The sequence below is a fragment of the Eurypyga helias genome, unplaced genomic scaffold (genome assembly GCF_000690775.1).
Source record: "Eurypyga helias isolate BGI_N326 unplaced genomic scaffold, ASM69077v1 scaffold9355, whole genome shotgun sequence".
Lineage (NCBI taxonomy): Eukaryota > Metazoa > Chordata > Aves > Eurypygiformes > Eurypygidae > Eurypyga > Eurypyga helias.
In genome coordinates this window covers 51,390-57,389 of record NW_010252082.1, presented here as the reverse complement: position 1 = coordinate 57,389, position 6,000 = coordinate 51,390, and positions in this window count along the sequence as shown.

Below are 6,000 nucleotides of genomic sequence, written 5' to 3'. Positions count from 1 at the left end.
AGCATTTGTCTCCATTACTTTGTCATGAGATGGATTTTCCCTGAACGTGTGCACACATGCTCAGAAGAATACAGATGTAGGGCTTGCAAACATCAGTACCCAAAGAACCTCAAGCAAACTCATTGCTCCAACACTGCCTTTTGCCACTGTGATGCATCCTCCTTACAAGGACCCTTCCCATGCCTACAGCGGCTCCAAGTTGCTCTGGGAGGTGTCCTTCAGCCGCCAACTGAATCAGCCTTGCTGTTTTGTCTCTGAAGGACTTGATGCAGTAAGAAATGCTTTGAATCCTCTACTCTAGCTGCTGAGTCTCCACTTACTCCCAACACATGGACTTTAGTCCACATCAGTCCTTTGGCATAAAGTCTGCAGGGAAAAGATATGCAGAGGCAGAGGCTTTCACTCTGGGTGCAAGAGATGAAGTTCAGAGCACCCAGATGTATGTGGACAATAAATGAGTTGGTATTTAACCACACAAGAAGCTATGATTAAATTAATCCACCATTCTCCTTTTTGCAGCTCTTTGGGGGAATTAGATCAAGAAAGTAACAAAGGAATGCCACAGTCTGCCAATAATGTAATTAAGGAGTCAAGCCTGAGCTTTCTCTTGCCAAAGAGCTTGCTGGATGCAAGATGGAAAAAAGAAATCCAAGGCTTTAAAGACAAGATGGAGAGATACTGTGAAAAGTTATTTAAATATTCAGCTATTCACTTCCTCCAGTTCCTTTAACACTCCCAGAATGCAGAAAACATGAATGATGAAATAATGCAGCTACTTTGGGAAGACTAGGCAGAAAAAAGTGATTTGTTAGGGCTGATTACACTCAAGAATAGACAAATGGCTTTGAAAGACAGATAGACTTGGAAGGAAGGATCTGGAACTCATGCCAAATCAACTGCATATGTTTATCTCGTACTATGAAAATGGGCTAAAAGAGTGGTCCAAACAAAGCAGATGTAGTCTGGCCTGGACATGTCTGGAGTGCCCTGGTAGTAATTTGGAGAGTCTTGGGTTTTTCCTCTCTTTCCCCTAGGATACAGTATTTTCCCTTGCTCCCCATTTTGAGGCCCAACAGCGTGAACTTCAGCAAACAGGGAGGAAGCAGGGACCTTGGCCTGTTTGACAGCTGAATGCACAGTGGGCTTTGAGTGTGACTGCTGGTACGACTGCACGTGTAGACATGTCTCACAGCCTGATGCAGGGAGCAGGCCCCTCACCTCAATACCTGCATCAGATCACTCAGTGCAGACTGGCAAAACATTTATCATTCCACTGACAAAACCAGCACAAAGTCCAGCAAAACCCAATTGGTCCATGGGACTAGCATACTCAGTGGTCTGTACCAGACTTTGAGAATGTTCTGCTCCTACTGATTACATACCTATTCCCAGAGGACTTAGGTTGCCATGTTTCAGGTTGGACAAAATATACAACTACTTGCTTTGTAGAAATTATTTGCATTGGAACGTGTCCAGAATTGCTGGGCACTGGAAATCTCAGGTAAGCGAACCCCGAAGAAGCAAAAAAGTTGCCAAGTGGGGCAAAAAATTGGGTGTAAATCTGGACGCAAACTGGCAAGCCCTGTGCCCACTCTGCAGGTATTACGTGGACTGTGTTAGGAAGAGCTATAATGTACCAAGCAGAGAGATTTGGTGATGTTGCTGCATTACTTTTTGGAGGGGGGCATGTACAAACAAGAAACATGCTAGAGATTAAAGTTTATGTATATGTAAACATATATAATTATATATAAATAGGCATGAAATGTATCTTTATATAACATATGTAGTTATATAACATGTAATATTTAACTTGAGCGTTGAACCAAACGTTCATTGAAATGAATGTTTTCCAGCATGTAAAAATCACATGGGGAATGGCAAAAGCAGCTGTGCAGAGCTGGGAGTGTGCTCTCAGGAGTTAGACGCGCGACCATCTGCAGCTTCATTCAGCGCTAAGTAACGACAGCACCCAGGTCTGTAATGCAGCCTGGTTTTTAGCACTGCTTTTCAACTCTGCCTGGTGTTAATAGAGTGATCAGAGAGATTTTGCTTTGTGCTTAGCTGACAGCATCCAGATTGTTCTGCTGCGGAAGGGACGCCCACTGCTGAAGCCGCTGTGCAATGTTCAAAACAGCGACTTGTAATACAGATGTCATAATTTTCATGCTGTTGTTCTCCCATAAAGTAATCATCCTGCTCTGTTCTCCTCTCTCTGCCTTGCCCATACAGTTCACTGCAGCTGCATGAGAGCGGAGCGTGGAAGTGAACTGAACGTGGCAGCGAATGCAAAGCATTGATTGACTGCGGCTGAGGCACAGCGTGTCCAAGGTATCTTCATGTTTCCCCTTTATGTCAGGAATGGGAAGCGTTGTAATAGGCAACATCTGTGGCAAAATGCAAGTTACTGTCAGCCTAAAAACCAGCGACTCACTGGAGGACAATAACTTTCCCATTAAAGAGCCTCTATTCAGATGGAAAGTTTTGTGCTGAGATAAAAGGTGGAAACTCTCCTTGTGTCTCTCCCAGCCTGCTGAATGATTCAGAAGGAATTCAGCTAGAACACTAAACCCTGCTGTTCAGGACCTCACACGGAGACACTGGGGGAGGAAACCCCTTCTGTTATACTTCCAGCACCTTAAAAAAAAATTCAGCAATGTCTGACTGCTAAAAGAAGTCCCGTGCTCAGCTGAGGAATGAAATGGGCCAAGATATAAGCTAAGAGATGCATCCTCTTAATTAGGGGTACATACATCAAAAAAGAACACGACCTGAGGTCTGCTGTGTTTTCCTGCCCACACCAAAGCTTGTAAAAGCTGTCTGTCTGCGCAGGGGGCTTTTGCAGGGGGCTCAACCCCAGGTGTTCAAGGGCACATGTGGCTATCAGCAAGCAGTTTGGGGAACTTCCTTGTGGGAATTTTTTGCTTTGCAATGCCAGTTTGCATCTCTTGATGAAATGACATCTAATTATATTTAATGCTCAGAGCAAGAAAGGATTCAAAACAATGCTAAGGAGAGTGCAAGCTTCCAGAGTCTGAGCTCCATCTGGGTGCCAGGTGTCTGTGGGAAAAGAGATCTAGCCCCTTAGCAGAGCTGTTGAGCAGGAGAGAGCCTGCGTGCTCCCTTCAGACCAGGTAAATGATGGAAACATATGTACTGACTTCCAGAACTCCGCTGAAGGACATAAAGGGGAACACTCCCAGATAAGCCTAGTCTGCAGCAACTCAAAATGCTGCTATCTTCAGCCAGCTTTAGACAAGTTTTTATCAGGAGGTCAAAGGCAAGTGGGATTTTCTATAGCTTGTTTAACCCTGCTCCTCGGATAAGAGAAGACAAGAAAAACTATCTGCGATCTCATAGCACACTCCTTAAGAGCAATGGGATGATAGAGCAAATGTGACTCAGCCTCCAAAATTCTTGTATCTCTTCTAAGAAATTCTGAAGCAACAGTACTGACTGCAAGACTTGATTCCCCATATGGCTGATGAGCTGCAGCAATGCTCCCTGAGGAGAAGGACTTGGGGGTACTGGTAGATGAAAAGCTGAACATGAGCCGGCCGTGTGCACTGGCAGCCCAGAAAGCCAACCGTATCCTGGGCTGTATCCAGAGCAGTGTGGCCAGCAGGTCGAGGGAGGGGATTCTGCCCCTGTACTCTGCTCTGGTGAGACCCCACCTGGAGTGCTGCGTCCAGATGTGGAGCCCTCAATATCAGAAGGATATTGACCACTTGGAGCGAGTCCAGAGGAGGCCACAAAGATGCTCAGAGGGCTGGAGCCCCTCTGCCATGGGGACAGGCTGAGAGAGTTGGGCTTGTTCAGCCTGGAGAAGGGAAGACTCCGGGGAGACCTTATAGCCCCTTCCAGTACCTGAAGGGGCTACGAGGAAGCTGGGGGGGACTTTTTACAAGGGCCTGTAGCAACAGGACAAGGGATAACAGGTTTAAATTAAGAAGTGGAGATTTTAAAAAAGTGGAAAAAAGTGGAAATTTAAAAAAGTGGAAATTTAAAAGTGGAGAGGTTTAGATTAGATATCAGGAAGAAGTTTTTCCCAGAGAGGGTGGTGAAGCACTGAGACAGGTTTCCCAGAGACGCTGTGGATGCCCCATCCCTGGAAGTATTAAAGGCCTGGCTGGATGAGGCTTGGAGCAACCTGGTCTGGTGGAAGGTGTCCCTGCCTGTGGCAGGGGGGTTAGAACCAGATAATCTTTAAGGTCCCTTCCAACCCAAACCATTCTGTGATTCCCTGCACAGCTGCTGTTTCCTGCAGAGTGCTGAGGCTGTGCAGTGGTAGGATCACAGCTCAAGGTGCACATCACCAGCTATGCTGGAGAGAATTGATGTAAGGAGCTGTAGTTTTTTCAGAGCTCTTAAGACATTTGCCATGTGGTTGGGGCTGGGAAATCACTTTGTGTCCTTGCCAAAGCGCTCATTGCCTCAGAGCAGCCCAAGCAAAGAGTGAGGGGGTTCATTTGTAGCAATACGTGGGACGCAGAGGTTAAAGGTTTCATGAAGGAAATTGTATGCAAGCACAATGCTGATACCTATCTGGCCCTTCTTCTGCCTTCTTCAGTGTTTTCAGATTTATCTATTTTTATCTATCTGTTTATCTATTAAGTCGCTATTTCTGGATGTAGGCAGGACACTTTTGTCATGGGAAACCATCTAGCTCTGAGGCTACAGGCAGGCAGATTTCAATCTCAGAGAGATGCAACACCAAGAACAAACTGCTTGGCCCTGGCCAAGTCTTTATGGGTCAGTGCAGGGAATCAGCCACCAAATAATCCCTGTTTCAATGTCATATGTAAAATTGTGAATTTGCTAATGCCATGTGCCTTTTAGATGGTTTTATTAGTGTCCATGCTGACATAACTGCATGGTCCCTGGCTCTGACTTGTGCCTTACTGTGGTCCAAGCAAGGTATCATGTGTCCCATGCTTCTCTGGAGCCCTCAGAGCACAGCTCTGCTTTTTTAGGGCCAGGGATCCCTGGGTGCAGCCTTGCTACCCTCAGGGAATCCAATCTGGCTGCTCTGCAGAGCGTGGTAAAGAGCTGTGGATTTTCTGTAAGATCCATGCAAACCCACAGCTGGACTAACTCCCTGTCTTTCATTTTAGAGTAAAATCTGTCATCCAGGGAGATTTCTCTGAGGTTTCCAGTCTGTGACTTGGCTTCTATTGGCAGCCACAGTGTGAGAGCTTCACGGTACGTCCCCCCCACCCAAACCATGCAGCAATCCGCAGATGGCCTGAGAGGGAAAGGTTCCCTGCTCCCCCCCAGCCCCGCCGACCTCCTCTCCTGCCTCACTGCTGGGACACTGACTGCTCACAGAGCCCTCTTTGGAGACAAAAGACTGGGACAACAGTGCCCCAGAGGGAACTGGCACAAGGGAGCGTGTGGGTAAGAACGGCAGCTCTGGCAGTCCCACCCGGAGGAGTCACTCGGGATTCACAGGGGTAGCCCCCGGCATTGCAGGGGAGGCACGGCCACATGCTGCACCCCACAGGCAAGCCTCTCCCCCAGACTGAGCACCTTTCCACCTCCTGTTAATATGATGTTTTGGTCATATATTGAAGACTTTCTGGTAATTTTGTTAGTGGGATGCAGTAGTCATGAGAGTGCTTCTCTAATAACATAGGTCTGCTTAATTTGTCTCTCATATGCAAGAGCTAGTTAAAAGTAGAGACACTTTATATTCTTCTTTATAGGCCTTTCCAAATGGTTGGGGCCACTTAACATTGACCTCTGCCAGGCTTTGCAAGGGCTTGCAGCCAGATGCCTGAAGAGAATCACCTGCCTGTGTTTTGAAATGCTTTTGATCTTTTATTTCATCCTATAAATTCCCAGTGGAGTTCACTGGTAGCAAACATCTGGCACAGGCACAATAGCCAGCTTTTCCTGCTCGGAGAAGGAATGAATCCATACTGAAACCCCAGATTTGGTGTCTTCCTGCAGAGCTGGCCATAAAGTAACCCTCCAGGTGAGGGGGTGCATCATCTGCAT